The sequence below is a fragment of the Gopherus flavomarginatus genome, chromosome 1 (assembly GCF_025201925.1).
Source record: "Gopherus flavomarginatus isolate rGopFla2 chromosome 1, rGopFla2.mat.asm, whole genome shotgun sequence".
NCBI classification, from domain to species: domain Eukaryota; kingdom Metazoa; phylum Chordata; order Testudines; family Testudinidae; genus Gopherus; species Gopherus flavomarginatus.
In genome coordinates this window covers 265,194,942-265,214,250 of record NC_066617.1, presented here as the reverse complement: position 1 = coordinate 265,214,250, position 19,309 = coordinate 265,194,942, and the positions used below count along the sequence as shown (strand labels likewise).

Genomic DNA, 19,309 nt, shown 5'->3' with positions numbered 1-19,309 from the left:
ACAGTACACTTTGTGCTTCTACGGTAAGTCCCAACCATTTCCTGACATTAATATACTATCCTGGTCAAAGTACTATAGAATTTAAATTTAAGAATTCTATAGAAAGGATCTCATTCTCTATTAAATTTGATAGAGTTTTAAGACCAATTTCTTAAGAATGTAATTAAACTTTATAAAAACCTATTACATTCACTTCTATTAAATTATATGGGACTTTTCCATAAGAGTAACCGGTGAAACCTGCCCTACTTCCTGATATTAGACTCTACCAAAATTAGGAATACATCTGTAAGTGGAACTTTTCATTGAGAATATGTGCTACACACGCTTCTGAAACTGTAAAATAGTCAAGGGAGACAAATTCTTAGACTACATTAATTAATCCTGACGCCAAAAATATGTGCTGCTGCACTTTTCCCAACCTGGGAAACTGTATGTACTCAGCTTTAGAAACTTCCCAATAATGTTTAAATGAATGCAATTATAGAAAGCATGTTAGTACCTATTAACCTCGAGTATGTAACTAGAGAAAGAGTGCCAAATTTACATGCTCTAATATCTTATCTGAAATAATGGGTATCAACATTTAGACTTAAATTAACATGACAAAAATAACCCTAAAAATTAGAACAATCAAGTTGCTTCTTGAAAATGAAATATGAAACCTTCTGTTAAAGAATCCCAGCTACTTAACTTCATGAAGTTTAACTACCAATCTGACTATAAAGCTACTCATTGAAAAGTTTCATTAAGGAAATGTCATGAATACTAACAGCCTAATATGTTAGATGTGGCCATGTTGCTTGTAAAAGTACAAATTGCAGCAGACTAAAGACTATTGTGCCAAGTATATCTCCCTATTTAAAAAAACAAAAGGAAACAATGGCCATTAAAGAATATATATATATTCATGATCTTGCTTTTAAAACAATGACAAAATTAGTATTTTGCATATCAAACCCATATGTCCAAATCCTATTTGCATATCAAAGCCCAAATGACTGGAAACCAGTTGTATGTGAATGAGTTCTCTGTTCGATACAAAAATACAACTTTTTATATCAATCACCTTCTTATTCCATTTCAGGTTATGACTATAATTTGGAGGTACTGCACACCTTATTAGGAATTATATCTATGCATTTTCAGAAGCAGTAACTTTATGGGCCTGATCCCACTGAAGATTAAATTGCCACTGAGCTCAATGGGAGCAGGGTCAGACCCGGCATGTACTTAGTTCCCCAGCAGCTGATGTGGTAGAAACATCAAAATGAGCTGCATCAAGAAAGATGAAGGTGAAGCTCATCTTTCAAAACTCTTATGGAATTTGCTTTTTGGTTTTTGTTTTTTTTCTAAAAGCCACTAGTCTTGCACAGGTCCTCTGAGAGAAAAATTACCTCTGACTGTGGGATTGACACCAAAAATATGTGATGACTGAATCAATTTAACACACAAATTAGCAGAGTAAACTTTGAAAAATTAAATGAATGTATTCCATTTCATTTCAGTTGACTTAAACATGGTTTGGAATCTATTTTCCTTGCCAGTGTTATATTATTAGGCTATCAGAAGCACGTAACAAGGTGTGACACCAAATTTTAAATGATGTATTTGTTTAAAAAAAGTCAACTTCTCATCTAGCATTTAATCCGCCAAACTCTTACTCACACCAGTAATCTTTGATCATGCAAGAACTCTCTCTTACTTTAATGGGACTACTCATGTGAGGAAGGATTATTTGCATTAGTAAAGGACTGCAGGATCAGGCCAAAAAAGAGATTTAATAACAAAAAAAAAATTCATAGTTATAACTTATCATTGAAAGTCAAATTAACAAACTACAAAATATCACAATGCAAGTTTCTAAAACTGGGGCTCTTTGACATTCCCCTTCATGAAGGAAAGAATAATGGGGGGAAAAAACCCTCGACAAAGGTACTTTTTAGGCTTGGAAACTTTCTACTTATTCCCTTTGGCAAGCCATTTGAATACAAAAGCTTCAAAATAGTATCCACTGAAACAGTCACTATTCTCCATACTCTGTTATTGGATTGTGTAGTGCCTGCTCATCCCTTCCTATATTCAATGCACTCCACCCTGCTTCTGCCTAGATAGGAGGAAGTACAGACAGTGTGTTGGAAAAGGAGTGTTTCAGGGGTTCAACCCATTTAGGGCTGGTCTACACAAACATTTAGTTCGCAGCAAGCTGGGGTAATAAATCTACTCCACTTTGAAACAAAAGTAGATCCAAGTGCATTCAGCAACTGCTAGTGCATGTCCACACAGACACTCAGCATGCAGCAGGCTAGTGCTGGGCAGGTATACTCACCTACCTGGCCGTGAACTAAATGTTCATGTAGACAAGTCCTCAATCTCCATTCTGGACACAAAATAGCAGCATTGCCACCAGTTCGTGTTAACAGAAGTCATCACAGCCCCAGACATGTCATATTACTTTATAGAGGACCAGATCCTACTCCCACTGAAGTCAGTCGTAGAACTTCCATTGACCCCAGTGATGAAAGATCAGGGTCATCTGGAGAGAGGGAGGTGTCATATACCTACTGCTAAAAGCCTGGCAACCTTTCTGCAATGACTCTGTGATGTTAGATTTAGTCTAAATTATAGGTGGATGGGAAAGATCAGTTTCAGCTGTTCCAATTAGCAGTTTTTGGTAATCAAAGAATCATAGAATATCAGGGTTGGAAGGGACTTCAGGAGGTCATCCAGTCCAGGGGTGGGTAACCTTTGGCACATGGCTTACCAGGGTAAGCACCCTGGTGGGTTGGGCCAGTTTGTTTACCTGCCACATCGGCAGGTTCGGCCGAGCGAGGGATGTGCTGGCTGCGGCTTCCCGCCACCCCCATTGGCCTGGGATGGCAAACCGTGGCCAGTGGGAGCCGCGATCAGCCGAACTTGCCGACGCGGCAGGTAAACAAACTGGCCCTGCCCGCCAGAGTGCTTATCCTGGCGAGCCGCGTGCAGACGTTGCCGACCCCTGATCTAGTCCAACTCCCTGCTCAAAGCAGGACCAATTCCCAGACAGATTTCTGGCCCAGATCCCTAAATGGCCCCTTAAGGACTGAACTCACAACCCTGCATTTAGCAGGCCAATGCTTATACTTTACCAAATGTTAGAGAAAAAAGAAAAAAAAAACACAGAAAAAAATAGTGAAGTACTTTTATGCATGTGCCCCAAGGTATATAGATTTTTGAACAAAATAATACTTGCTTTGCACAGAGGTACAGAACCGTGCATTGATTGTCAGATAGTGCCATTATAGCACAGTGCTGAAGAGGGGACATTGTGATGTCATACAGCCCCAGCTACTCAGCCCTTAGCGACATTGGGAGGCATAACTGTAGCTCTTAGGGAGCGAAGCCCCTAAGCCACCCTTTAGGAAGGTGCATGTTCTTGTTTATATGGCCAGCCAACTCAGGAAGCCATTGCCAGGGAGGAGGATGGGGGTGGGGGGGAAATAAGCATGGTCACATTTCTTCCGAACCCCTTACAGAAGCAGCTCTAGGGGGCCACAAGTCGGGTACAGTCTTGCACTTGAAGGAGCACAAAGCCTCCAATTGTGACCAGCTCCTGGGAGGGGAAAGTCACTCTCCCTCCGCCCCATCCTTTGTGTACATGCCAGGGGCCAGCCACAACCTGGCACTGAATCTGCTCTCCTGGAGATACCATTAAATTAGATGCCTTATCTTCTCATGAGAACATCTGGTTTTCAAAGGCTGTGACTTCAGCTTAAAAATTAGTTCTCATTCAATGGGAACAATGAATGATGCAACAAAGTGCAGCCCAGGCCTCTTACAGCTGCCACCTCAAGCCCTGCACTGATCCACTGCATCTCCAACCCACGAAGCCCAGCAACTGGAGCCATGTAACTGAGTAGTCAGCAGCTTCTTCCCCAGCATTTCTCTCTGTACTGGCCTATTCAAAATTAGCCTCCCCAGGACATGGAGTGCAGAAGCCCTAATGAATGGCTGCTCTGCCTTCAACCCCCTCATGCAGGCCTACCACAAGATTTTTGGAATACATCACGTCTTCTGTGCGTGCTCACACATGGGGGTAAATTTCAACCACACTGCATAAAAGGCAAGATTTTACTTTGGTGGAGAACCTCCTTTTCCCTCACTGTTTGACTGTCAGTTAGGAAAAACATTAAACCACGCCCTCCAACCTCCTGAAGATTTAGAAAGGCTCATGCTTTACACCCCTCACTACCAGACATAAATCTGGGCTGAGCGATTGGTGCAAAATATACCACACAGATGGGGAAAACGCACTTCCTTGTGCCTGAAAAGCAAAACACTCTCACAGCAAATGCCTATCTGGCTTTTTTTACATCAGTATGGGGAGTAAAGTCTGGCTTTTCTCACACCAGAATGCAAACCAGGTAGTAAAGCCTGAGATTATGAAAATGTGTAGGATCTAGCCCTTTTAACTGGACTGATATTAGACTTCTGTTCAAAACTATAGCTTTTATATTCAGCTTTCTTATGTGACCTCCACATAAAGTACTATTAATAGCAATTAGCTTTTTTGTATTATTGTGCAGAAAGCAATGACTGCAGTGGCATAAGAATATAAAGCATTAGAGAATTCAGATCCATTTACTAAATCAGTTCTGGTAACCACAAAAGAGAAGCTAATGTGCTGTAGGCTTGGTCTCCAAACTGAAGAATGTTATATGAATATTACCAATATTCTATTTTAAACGTGTGTTTGATTATATTACTAATATTTTATTTTAAAATGGAATTAGATTATCAGTTTGGTAACACACACACAAACACACACACTTCAGCAGAAGAGGTTTAAAAAAAACGCAAATGGCTGCCATGGAGAGTAGAAGCTGATCTGTATAAATGGGTTATTCTGTGGAATTTCTGAAGAGAAAACACTCAGTAGGTGCATTGTAATTAGTTGCTCTTCTAGTTACCTCTTGATAAATGATGCGTGCGGCTCTGGATGAGAGCCCAACTCTTGACCCATGACACCACTACACACTTTAGTACTTCAACCAGGAATCCCAAGCCTCAGAGTTCTTTTTTTTTTTTGTTTTTTACACAGATGCACTTCTGCTAATACACAAAATGAGCCCTAGATGTTAGACTTCTTTCAGAAGTGCTTTATGTAGTTATGTTTTAAATACACTTGAGGAAGGATTTCTTACTCAATCGTTCCAAATGGGCAGCATGTTTCATGATGGGGTTAAAGGACAGAATACAGAAAGACACACATATAACATTTACTGCCACAGTGCGTAATGATAAATGCCTTCCACGATCTTTTAAGTCTCTACATGCAGAAAATATTCATAAATACTGGTTATTTTAAAGACAGAAGATCAGAAGCCTAGAGAGAAATGCGGCCTCTACCATGAAAAAATACCCTTAAAAAAATCAACATTTTTTGGATAGCACTTTACTGCCCCCTTTTGCACTTTAACATTAGAACAGGTTTCAGCACGAACTTACTTATGTGAAACTCTGTGTGCTAATGGGGTACAACAGGGCACTAGGTTTACACAGGATTACGTTATCACACTCTGCTTTTGGAGCATCTTGCAATTACCTAAAATGTAAACAAGTGAGGTGTTGCTCCTTCATGGCCTTCAGTATGCCAGGAACCGATCAGTAACTGGAGGCTTGAATAGACATTTTCTACTTTAATCTGCTTGCATGTGTGTGCTTGGGGTGATTGTTTGTTATCGCAGGTGGCCTTTCTTTCATACTTTCCTAAAGCAAAGATCATCTGCAACTTGAACCTGGTTTATTCATTGGAAAAAAAAGAGTGACAAAGGGTCATCCAGTGTGGGAGCCATTAAGGTGTTAGCAATCCCTGTGCTAAAAATATAGGTGTGTGTTTCAAACCAGAACTTTACAAACTGGCAGGTAAAATATTTTCATGAAAGGTGAAGACAAGAAGCCTCTAGACATTCAAATGCCCTACAAGCCCAAGCACCACAAACCGGTTCTGCAACGCTGCACTGCAGCTACAGTAGTTACAGCATTCTTGTGTGTCTATGTCTGTGTATACATATAGTGCAAAAGGTAATACATCTATAGTCTATTGGCTAGTTATTTACAAAATACTAATTCATGATGACAGAGCCAGAGAGGGCTCTCCCTGCCCCAGTAACCTTGGCTTTCATTTGACAAAGTCCATGTGCTGTTGTGTATACTTATATTTAAACTAATCCATTTCCCTCTGTCATCCTACAATTACTATACAAGTCACAGTAATATTAAATTTCACTGCCTACAGCACCCACAACTGAACCTCTACTGTAATGAAAACTGATTCCCTTTGATATTAATGCTGGTGTTTTTTCCTCCTTTTCTAGCTACAAAATACAGGAAGAGCCTGATGTTGACTTAATTGAAGAGTTTTTGTTTAAAATATGATGCTGGAAACATTAAACTAGTCTCTGCTCTCCCAGTAAAGTTAATCAAGTTATTTATTTGTTTGTTTAAAATCCAGGCCATGAATTCAGTGTAACACAAACCTGGTGCTCCACTCGAAGTGCTCAAAAATACTCTGAGCCGAAAATGAGAAGCACAGCATTTCCTTGAAAAGATGCAGAGCTGTGTGTAGTGTGTATGGAAAAGAAAGTCAAATCAAACCATGTGTATTTCTGACAGAAATCACTAAAGTCTCTGCTCTTAGTAAGCTAACAGAGACCAGCTGGCATTTGCCAAAGAACTGGCTTTTAAAGGACACTATAAATCGCAAACTAAAGCTGGTAAAGAGACAATAAAAACAGATGTTCTATTACTGTGTTATTCTGTGTTCTACTCTGTTACTGTTACAGAATCAAAACTGGTGTCAGCCACAATGCAAGGAGGTGAAATAAAGTTTTTAGTCTCCTTTCTCTTAAGTATAATTTGTTTGCACCTGTACAGTCTTGTTCCAAGCAATGCTGCTAGCAGCAGTCTATAAAAAAGGGTGGGGTCTGCCTTGTTATTTGGTGAGACATTAATAATCACTGACTATCGCTTATTAAATACATTCCGATAGTATTTTCAGCTGGTTCACAGTTGTTCTAAAATAACTTATTCCATACTATTTGTCTGCATAAGGAAACTGTAGAGTTGGAACAAGTTCCTATCTCATGCCATTTCAGTCTGGGATATGCCGTACCAGTGGTTTGTCACATTATAGGATGGAATAAACAAACAACTCTTTGATAATACACTGGCATGTTACAATCTAGAATTTATATGTGAATATTTTCTGAAAACCCATCGACAAATTTCATTTAAATTTTTTGTTTTATCTTACTTGCTCTTCTTTTCACATTAAAAAAAAAAAAGCTTCAAGAACAGGAATAAAACACAGAAGTTTCATTTAAAGTAGACATAGACCCAAAGCAAAACTTGAGATACAAACTTGGGGTCTAATCAGAACTACATCTCTTTGTAAACCACAGATTCAATCACTCCTGAACTTGGGGATCTGAAATCCAGATTCAAATCAAAACTTTCCCAAAATTCAGATCCAACTTTCAGACTCAGCCCATTTTAGAGCTAGGCTCGAGCTGTGAGCAAGAATCCCAGCCTGGATTCTGTCTCAGATCTAAGATCCTGACTTTGCTCTGGAACAGCTTGGATTCAGCACTGGTGGCCAGCAATCAGGGTAAAGGCACTGGCCATACTCCTAACAGCAGGCAATAATATGCAAAGGTTTGCGTCAACTGAGGTATTCATGTAAGGTTAGAGCTTGATTAGCAAAACTGATGTGTCTCCTAGGGTGACCAGATAGCATGTGAAAAACTGGGACACATTTTTTTTCGAGGGGTGGGCAGGGTGTAGAGTTGCATATATAAGATAAAGCCCTTAATACTGAGATGTCCCGATAATATAGGGATGTCTAGTCATCCAATGTACCCCTCGACTTGTCCTTAACTATTAGGGGTCTGCACTGGTAGCCAAATTTTTTCTGTCATGCCTCTTCCCTTACCCCTAATGGAACCTGTCTGCATCCCCCCACCCCCCACCCAAACCATGGTCGGGAGCCGCAGCCAGGAGTGTGGCTGGAGTGGAGCTATGGCCGAGAGCAGAGCCGGGGCTGGCGTCCGCAGTTGAGGCCGGGGCCAGGAGCCGAGGCCAGGGACGCAGCCAGGAGCGGATCTACGGCCAGCAGCTGACCTGCAGCTGAGGCTGGGCCAGAGTGAAGCTGGGGCAGAGCAGGGCTAGGTGGCACTGCCACGCCACCCTCCTTGGGGGCTGGCCCGGATCCCGAATGTGCTCCCCCCGAATGTTCCTCTGTGACCCTCTAGGGGAGCGCACCCCACAGTTTGGGAGCCACTGAGCTACATCAATTACTTGCCACCAATAGGTGAATTGGGCCTATTCCAGAGTGCATTGAAGGCCTTGGGGTTTGATGGGCCCATCTCGAATGTAAAGGATTTTACAAAGCTAAAATCTAGGAAGAAATTTATATTTTTTATTATCAAAAGCCTTCTCACTCTAGTTTGAATTCAGGAAAGCACATAAACACATGCCTAAATTCCTCCCTCTTTAGCAAAGAAGTTAAACAGGTGCTTAAAAACTCTGTTGAAGAGAGATGTTTTCCTGAATCAGGGTCTCTCAGAGCAAACATACTTAACGACAAATCCTGCTTTCTCTACCCTGCACAAAGACCCACTGAACTCAATGGATTATAAATTGTGCAGGATTTGGCCTTTATCTTTCATGAAAAATCTCTGGAATCAGACTGACTTCTGTAAATTCACAGCAATACAGATTCCCCCCAAAATTCATCTCTTTATAAACATGCCTAGCAATCGTGGCTGCCAACATGATTTTCCTTGCTCAACTAACCTACACATTCTGGAATTACCTTGAATAACCCCCAAAGGTTAAACATTGCACAGTGATTAAAGCAGGCTGCTCCTGAACTAAACTGAAATTAATTAAACATAAAGAAAGCAACTGAAGTGTGGACAGTGAATAGAATGTGACTGTCAAGCCCCAAAGGGAATCAAGATGTTCCTAATGCCAAATTTGCACTTTTATCCAGTCAGGTATAGAAACCAACTGCTGTTCAGGCAATAAGAAAACAGACTGCAAGCACTAGTGAAAATGGAAATGCAAAATGACGCACCACTTGAGAGTCAAAACTGCAGCTATGCATGGATTCACCAGTATTCACTGCATAGGTTCCTTAAGCAACCTGCTTCAAACTTGCAGAACATCAAAAGCCAGATGGGTCTTACTGAATGACCCACAGGCAAAAAGCCAGGATTCCAATCTGCTGCAGAAATAGGCCTGGACTTGATTTGAGTCTTCTCAGCTCTGACAGGCTGGAATCTGGCAGAATTCCCAATCTCTGGAATCATATGGCATTCAATTTTGACTTGATTTTCTCTTTTAAAAAGTCAGACTTTCTCATTAGCTTTAACACATACTTTGCCCCTTAATCCAGCCGCTACCCATTGCCAATCTTGCCTCACTGCTCTTTGCAAAAGGTAACTAATAATATATTAAACAGTAATATTTAACAAAGACACAATAAAACATTAAGAAATAATTCGGAAAGTGATAGGTTATAAGGCTAAAAGGGGTCATTGTGAGCCTAGCCCCCTGCGTAGCACAGGCCATCACTTTATTTTGCAATATGTATATTTTGGTTATTCTTTAATATGTGCAAAAGTCTCGTCCTGGTGAACAAGATCTTGGAAATGTTAATTTAGTCTTAAGACATGCACCTTTTTGAAATGTCTATAGATTAAAAAAGTCTACAATGATATGTATGTCATGCACCAGGAATGATTTACCTAGCAATACAATCTCCTATCAGTCTCCATAAATCATTCTTGGCTGGGGAACTGTGTTTAAAACCAGAAGAAAGCCTAGACTATTACATCAAAGTTTAAATCAGCTGCATTATAATTATCATGCTGATACTGCAATGAAACACTGGGTGTTGGCTCCTCATGGATGCCAAAAAAAGAAAGACAGAGGTCCTGTGCTTCTCACTTATATTTAAAATACATATAATCACAACATCGACGCAGAGTCCTATGAATAACGCAACTGATAGAGAAAAAAAAAGGGACTGTTCTCTTATGCCAAATAAAACTGCAAACTTTCAACACTGCTAGAAAATAAAAACCTGGACTATGATTCAGATATACTGAAAGAAAACAACATTGAAATCCTAAAATATAAAAGAAGGTGCTATATAGCTGAAGGTTGCTCCCTTAGGACTCCATCTAACTCCCACTGAAGTAACTGGGAGTCTTTCCACTTAACTTTATTCAAAGGTGGACTGGGGCCTTAAACACGTCTGTCTTCTTGAAAATGAGTAATAAAACGGACAAGGTCAAGATTTTCATAAATGAATGCCTACATTTGAAAATCAGATCCTTTATCTGAATATAAATATAGAAGCCTAACTTTAATTGCCCATTTCTGAGAATTTCGGCCCAAGACTCTCTCGTCGAGTCTTGTAGTCACAGATTTAGTTTAAGACTTTGAATACGGTGAAGTATTTGGGGGCCTGATCCTGCATGACTGGAATCAATGGATATTTTGCCATTGACTTCAGTGGGAGATGGAGCAGGCTCTTCCTCAGACAGAATTAATATGCAAAAGCTGTGGTACTGGAATACAGTTCAATGTATTCTAAATGGTGCTGGGAACCCTCTATCCATTCACAGAATTTGTACACATACCTTATACCAGGGGTCGGCAGCCTCTGGCACGCAGCTCACCAGCGTAAGCACCCTGGCGGGCTGGGCCAGTTTGTTTATCTGCCGCGTTGGCAGGTTCAGCAGATTGTGGCTCCCACTGGCCATGGTTCACCGTCCCAGGCCAATGGTGGCGGCGGGAAGCAGCGCGGATGAGGGATGTGCTGGCCGCAGCTTCCCACCACCCTCACTGGCCTGGGACAGCGAACTGCGGCCAGTGGGAGCCGCGATGGGCCAAACCTGCCAACGTGACAGGTAAACAAACCGGCCCAGCCCACCAGGGTGCTTACGCGAGCCACATGCCAGAGATTGCCAACCCCTGCCTTATACTCTCCATTTTGAAAATCTACCTATTCATGTCCTGGAGAACGGAGAGAGCAAACTAAATAGTGCTCTTAAACTGCCATTCTGTTTTCATACTTTGTTTAGAGAAATGGGCTGAGGGCAATGGGGCTTGTTTTCTTTCTTATGAGTTTCTCCTACTATTTATTTTCTTTTGGAATCAGAGAACGCAATCACCAACCTCAAGCTCCCCTTTGCAGGACTACTTGCAGATGTTTGTAAGAACATCTTTAAATTTAATGTATACGAGTGAAGAGTATTTTAAGAGAATAGGGCCTGCTGATTATTCAAGAGGAACAACATAAATAGACATACTTGACTTTTGCTGCATGCGAAACATTACATAAATGACCACCTACTCTTTCCTATGCCTCACCAAATGTACATAGCATTATCTAGTATGTTTCTGAAATGTGACATGACAGGTAGGTTCCAAAGCTAAATGTTGGGTAATGGTTAGCAAACAAAGGACATCGGTTTTTGCATTATTTCTTTAATCACTTTAACCCTTGTTCTAACAGAAAGCATAAGGCCAGAGTAATTCAGCTTCCTCTTTTGTCATTTGCCTGCCATAAATATGCACCAGTCTGCATTTGAAAAGCTGAAGGAGGCCGCAAGCTTGCTGGACATTTATCATGCTCTGTTCCCTGTTAACAAGCAAATACTTTAGTTGAATGGCCCATTAGCAATCATTGTCAAATGCAGAATGCAAGGTGCTTGGATGTGACCAGCCTGTAAATTAGAGAAGGTTGCCCCCATACTTTGCAGAATTTCAGCAAATGAAATGGATCTTTCTATATAAATTTCTGAAGGTTAAACTGGAATAGAAGAAATGTTTTGAGTGCTTCAGATTCCATATATTACACAAATCTGCTGAATCCCCCTCTATCTGGTGGTGTGTGTGCATATAAATACTTGTTAAACCATATTAGCTTCAGCAGCATGTCGATTTTGGTTAGGGACTCAGGTTTTCTGTCAGAAATGTGTTAAACCTATCAGCTAGGACAAAATTTGAAAATGCAATTTTCTGAATTCCCTATTCCCTGAAAGTTCAGAAACGTAGAAAGTGACCAAGGCACTGCCAGCAAACAGCACAGAGTTTCATTTTCTCAAACTCATGCAAAGGCCCACTTAATCAAAAGAGACAATAGTTATGGTACCAGAGTTTTTTTTCTGAGTCTAGACTCCCGCTTTTTTCCCCTTGCACACAAATGAGCAGACAATAAAGCAAATATTCCTTTCTGGACTGCACCTGTAGTTTGCAACACAACAAATAACCCAACAGGCTGGTCTATGGCCTTTTTCTATTTTTTGGATGTTTATAATGGTAAACACAATGCAAAAACAAAAGTCTTAAGCTATTAACAAGGCTGTTTGTGACAAGAGGCAATGAAGGACCAGTGTAGCATCAACAAGCAAAATCTTTTCTTAACTTTTACAGCTACAAAGCACTTAAAATAAATGACAACACAAAGAGCCAAATTCTTTGCTGTCCTAACTCCATTGCAGTCAATAGAGTTAGGCCAACAGAGAATTTAGCCCAATGATTTTAAATTGCAGGGGGCCTATCTCATTCAACTGTGGATTTCAGATCGCCTTTCAGGAGCAAATACCACCTGGACTAAGCCATATCAACTTGGCTATCAGCAGCTTTATTAGCTAATTTGAATTAAAGCTGGATTTTTTTCTTTTATATGTTTGCAGGGTGGGAAACACAAAAATTGTACAAGAATCGTCTCGCTAAGGGAAAAGGACAATGCGGAATGTTTACCTTTGCTTCTCCCATGGAGTTTGAGATTGAGACCACAGTCTGAAAGATGGCTGAAATCAAAAGATCTCTGTTTTCTTTTCAGATAACCCTAGTTCTACCTATCCCCTTTGCTCTCTATTCCTTGCCAGCAGGTTGCTGCCTGAAGCCCAAATAGATTAAGGAAACAAACTCAAAGTGCTGCTAATCCTACAGAATGGCTGCTGCTGCTAGGCCAGGAGTTAAAAAGGAAAATCTTCCACATCCTAACAATTGCAGTGATCTGAAGTTCTAATCAGTCCAAATCTTAATAAAAAGCAGTAAATGAAATCTACTTTTACCATATTATACACCACCAATGAGCAAGAACTGAGCAGCTTTTCTTTACTGCTTTAACCATCCCAAGCCACAAGTAGGCCTTTCATACTTTCTAATCCTGGCCTCCAAGTTTTGTGCAGTTCTCACATAATACCTTACAGCCCGGAGCAAGGCCCTTAGTTTCTAACACCCCTTTCAGAGACGTGTCATTTCTAACATCAAGCTAATCTATATGTTGCCATGGCATCACCCTTTATCTGCTTTTACATCTTATGAACTGCATGGATTTACCACATTATTTTTATCTGAAAGACAGAAAATGGTGGTTTTATTGCCATACAATCAGATTACTGCTGCTAGTTTCTCTATGCCTTTTTACCATACTTCAATCAAAAGGGATCAGTTTCTTTATACTCTGCCCTTGATTTACATTACATCTGTAAAGACCTAGTCTGAGTTGTAATCCCCTTATTAACTATGACCGGGGTTGATTTGCCTAAAAATAAAAGCAAATTGTGTCAGACCTTTTCACTTTGTTTTTGATTCGGAACTACAAAATGGATTACTAAAGAAATCTTCAGAGTTCACATGGCTGGTATAGTACTGAATTTAAAATGAGAATTAAACAAGTTAAACATGGGAGCCGTGTCAACGGTTTACATTTTCCATCATGGGAGAAGGGCTGAATTGCATATGTCTTTGTATTCTCTGGCTTTAAAGAGACAATGAAGCCACAGGAGTTTTTCCAAGCTGTTCTAACACTATCCATTTGCCATCCTCCCTTTCTTTGCTTTTCATATATCAAAATAAAAATAAAAAATAAAAAAAAAATCACCCAAAGACTTAAGTCTTGGCTAGAAGTTTATAGTTCTGTGGACCTGCGTATTTTAATTAAAACATTTTAGACAGTTGGACACTCCTATTTAAGTGCCCACAACATCGCACAAAGGGTGATGTCATAAGCAAATCTATGTAGATGTATGATAAATGACCTGAAAAACAGGCTTCTTTATGTCAGGAGCCAGAGAAGGCAGAGATTAGACACACATGAATAACATTTTAATCACTATTTTTCTCAGGAAGATTGCATCTCATTTGTAATAAGCAATTTTGAGTAGCAAGGTTGCATGATATATTAAGACTAGATCCCTAAAAAAAGTTGATTATGGCTGCTACACCTATTTTTGCCAATATTCCCTGTAGTCATCTTGGTATTTCAAGTAATTTCCCATTATAGGAATGTTTTGTGAGCATGAGATATACCCTACGTGCCATACTAAAGCAATGTGAGCTCATTACAATAAAATATGGGAGAAAAAAAGGTTGAAAAAAAAAGAAAGAAAAATGTAATGATTTCAGCTTGACTTTCAGTCACTGTCTATCTAAAGACAATTACCACACTAACCAAAGTGCTTTTCCTTAGTAAGGTTCACAGATAAGAGGCTTTAAGATAATTACTATAAATAATATAGCATTTATACTCCAACTGATCCTGTGTACAAAGGGCTGTAGAAAATCACTGAGTCAAAAATTCAGCCTTCAGCTTGTTCGAGGTTTATGTGGCTAATTCACCTGAGCTAGGAGTTGGCCATAGGTGCCAGAAATATCTAATGGGACAGAGGACACTGTTCACAGTTCTCTGCACTAGCATGCGAAGTGTCAACAGCTATGTTTTGGGTAAGATTTAGAAGCGTGTGTTTAAATCATTTTAACCTTCAGCTCCTGTTTCTTCAGCTTGAAGCTGTAATTGTTAAGGTTAAAGAGCGCAGTCCCATGGCACAGGATTCCCAAATAAATTCTTGTCTAGAAAGAGGAGACAAAACATGTTGTGAGATATCGTTTTAGCAAGCTCTTTGTGCTTCGTTTGGCTCAGTTGTCCTGTGAAACAAGGACTGTCCATTACCTACAGTTTATCATCCTGACAAAATGTGAGGAATGTGGATGTGAAAGCACTAACAATTCCACCCCTGGTGCTTTGTCCTTTTTTCTCTCTATATTAAAACCGACAAGATTAACCCAAACGCAAACTGCAGAGCATAGTTCAAGGGGCTATTCAATCAGGAGTGAATGTGCATTTGTTTACCTACAAAAATAAGAATTTCAGATACAATGAGAGGCAGACTGGTTTATATGCTCTTGAATAGACTGTTTAAACAGGGCCATCAATTGTAGTTTATTTTATCAATCACTGACACATTGGTATTTATTCAAAGGCTGATTGTGGCAGATTCCACATATATCAGGTTATCACAGATATTATTTAGCTACCATTTGTCTTCCCTAAGACAATCAGTATCAAAAATACAGCTTTTTATGGAGAGGCTTCATTGTGTTATGACAGAAAAATGCTTTGTTAACAGGCCTACCACATACAGCAGTAGCCTCAGACTCCAGAAACACTGTGTTGATAAGTGGATCTCTGTAATGTTTGACTAAAATCCATAAAACTACATTCTGCAATGTAGTACAAAGGCAGTGTTGTGCACTGTGAGATAAAATTGAAGTAATTCCCACAATCTATGTATCTCATTTCTCTAGGTGGAAGCATGGTACATGGGGAAAATATCTCTAGGTACATGGAGAAAATATTCCCTGATTGAAATGTGTCAAATAACAGGAGTTACATTTTCATAATCATTTGTCCTTATATTCTAAAGATCATGGCTTAATGTCCAAGAGTCTGAAATGAGAAGTCTATCACGAAATCAGCTACTACGATGGCGTTTAATTGAACCACTTCTCCCAAAAATGTAATGTCATAGACAATCAATTATTCCTTCCCTTTTACTATGTTTTTTTTTAATTACATTTGAAGATTTAGTCAAGGCAATGAAAGTGGATCTCTAAAGAGAGAACTGTAATGGGGGAGGGGGCTTTGATCTTATGTTCAAAGGACTACCATGAGCACTCTGTCCCAGTCGCCAGCTAAAAATTATGACCTCTAAATCTAAACACAAAACAAATTTAGTGTATGCTCCCCTCAGCCTACATTTATTATTCCATTCTCTATATTAAACTTACTAATAAATTCCCCTGGGCATTTAATTGCTGCCCTGTACAGAAGATTTATGTACTGAAACTTTCAACAGAAATATACATGCAACTTCCATAAATAAATTAGCTGTAACACCAAAGCTGGTAATTATTTATTACAGACATAGAAAGCATCTTTAATATTGCACTATCCTCAGATCCTCCCAGCAGCAGCAGGAGGAAATCTTCTAATTTCTCAACCTAGTATTAAGCTTGGGACCTGTGAAAGATCGACCTTTTCTAAGGAGAAATTATTCAGTACCCTTCAGGCAAACCATTGTGACAAGAATTAGAAAGAAATCCTGCTCCTGAAAAGTGAAGCAATCACACCAACAGCAATATCGCTAATGCATTTGTAAGCTTCCTCAAACTACAGGCCTCCAAGTGCCCTATAAATCACTAGGCCCAGCCACTGAAAAAGACTAATTTTAATAGTGTACTTCTTCACTGCGATGATTAAGCTTCAATGAATCACTCAAGAAAACTCAATTACATCAACAGGCAGAACCTATTTTTTTAAGTGTAAATTTAAGTTGAAAAAGTAATTAGATAGCATCATTAGAACTGCCATTAATAATGTTTAAACCTTTTTGAAGTAAAATACCTTTTAGAATTAGCAAAATTGAAACTTTATTTTTATTTGCTATGATAGGCACTGAACCTTGTACTATGGCAAGGATTAAATTTGGTTATTTAGGCATCAATGAAATAAAATTATCTAATGCAAGCTGTCAGTGTAAGCAAAAAAAGTGAAGGTAAACCAGGACTGGAAGAATGGCATGGAGGAAGGTCTGGTGCACAGAGACTGTTCTGTTTTGGAAGAGTGACCTCTATAGGAACAAACTGATCACTGGACTATTCACACAGGGTGGGTGCTCTGGTTCCTCTGCCATTGTACTAAATCTCTCTCCACAGTCATTTGCAGGCCTGCTAATGCAATGCAATCTGGTCTTGCCACCAATCTGTGAGTTCAGGAATTCTGGTGGCATTTTAAAAGTGTCTTGTTTGTCTTATTCAAAGATTTGGTGTTTAATCTTTTCTAGGTCAGAGAAAGGATTTAACTAGATAGCATCATATAAATGCAGGTCCATAGATCTAGTTTAAACCGTGGCTCTGTTTAAACTGGCTTTTCATCTCATATAGTATGTGATCATTTGTCATGTAAAACTAGAAAAAACTGCATTTGAAATGTTTCTGTTCATGATAATCATTTTCCATATTTTAATTAAAAACTACATTGTCCTTTTTAATTTTCCTGTAAAATTTTTACAAAGGACCTTAAGATACTCATAAATCTTTCCATTCTTGAAAAAAGTCAGGAGACATCTATAATAAATTATCTTCTAAAAGCAGTGGAAGATAAATGCTGATGTTAGGATGTGATTTCTTAATAAATATTTTCAGTTCCTAGATCTAATCCAAGCTTGTGTAATTTCAGACTCTGGGTTTTGCTACCAATACACAGTTCCCTGATTCAGGAAATACTCCACTCTTCTTCTCTGGGCACTTTCCAATTTGTCTCGTTCATCTAAGGGTACTTTTACAGATATTTACTAAATGGATTAAATGAGAAAACCTGAATTCAGTTAATAAACAACGTGAGCATGCTGAAATTTACATTTGCGATCTTCTGTGTGTCTGGTTTGTTTTTAAACACATTTAATTAAAATTATACATTAAATAATATGTTTAGCATAAAACTTTCTAAACTCATTATCAAACTATCCTTCCTGATAATACTGTGAGGGAGGAGTTCAGACTATGCTAAAGAAAATCTTTCCGTATCACCAAAGTTTTGATGGGCTTCAAAGTTTATCAAAGCCAACTTTAGATATATGCATCAGTGGCATAAATAAAACAGTTTGGAACAATACACATTTTAAAGCAAGGAAGGCTCTCTTTGCATCATTGCCTAGTTTTCTCTTCACCAGGATTTCTTATGCAAATAACATCCCTATTTCCAAAAGTAACAATCTCAATACACCTAAGGAGGAGTCTTTCAAAGAATAGGAGTATATTTTAAGACTGTGCCTTAATAATTAAATCTTAGAACACATATACTTTCTGCCTGCTCTGACTAGAGACATGAAAATGCCCTCTGATGGACAATACTCAGTACATTACTCACAAGCATGTGCCCTGTTCTCATCAAGTCCACTGGCCAAATTTAGCCCTGCTGTCGGCCAGTGCAACTTCACTGAAGTCAATGGGCTGAATCTGGCCCTGCATCTCCACATGGAGAAGCTGAGCAGTAGTTCTCAGAGTGTATAAAGCACCGCTGCTCTAAGGAAGTGGGACCAACCTGCACTCCCTGTTTTGCTGGAGGTGAGGAGCTATAAGGGTTGGCAATGAGCCCCGCTGGATCTGGCCCTGCTGGGGATCTGTATGAAAAAGCTCATCTGCCCTGAGGCTCTGTACTCAGTCTTGCCCTCTCCCAGTGCTGGGAGAATAAAGCCAGGCAGGAATCCAATTACTGTAGCCCCCATGGGGCCCAGTCAGATTTGGCGTTAGGCGCTGTGCAACTGCAAAGTCATCTAAAGTCGAGTATGCAGTCTAAAGGGGAAATCCTGGCCCCATTGAAGTCAAGGGCAAAACTCCCAGAAATAGCAATAGACTTCACTCTAGGGATCCTCCTTTACTCTTCTGTCACCCATATCTCCCCCGTCCCAGAGCCCTGGCAGGATCCTTGCACTTCTTGCTCAGGCAAAACGCCCGCTGACTTCCAAATCATAAGGCACTGCCTCTCCCTGGGAGCGGCCCCTGCCAAGCACAGCAGGAGCTGGCCCCATGGCCGTGTCTATATTTGTCCTGCAGAGAAACAGAAGCCGGGCAAGGTCTATCGAGATACCCTCCCCGTTGAGACAGACTCTGTGCACAAATCCCCCCCTCGGTGTCTTCGGGGGGAGGGGGTATTTAATGGGCGGCAAGATCCTGAAGTGCACTGGGGCGTTGGAGAGTTTCTAAGCTGGAGAGAGCTGGGCGAGGGATCGCCTCGGCTCATAGGGAGCCACGGAAAGGTGGGTAAGGAGAAGTGCAAGGATCCCGCTGCCCGTGCCCTGCCCGGACTTGCTCCACATGTGGTGCCCGATTAATCACAGCAGTATCCCGGCGGCAGCACCTTGCCCTCGGGGTGAGAGCAGGCGCCGCCGGGAGCTCAGCCCCC

At 40.2% G+C, this 19,309-nt stretch overlaps 1 protein-coding gene across 1 annotated transcript in view; it reads right to left on the bottom strand.

The window, feature by feature from the left end:
* Positions 1–19,309, bottom strand: part of EFNB2 (ephrin B2) — a 53,247-nt gene that overhangs the window by 33,658 nt on the left and 280 nt on the right. The gene's annotated exons all lie outside the window — the stretch shown is intronic.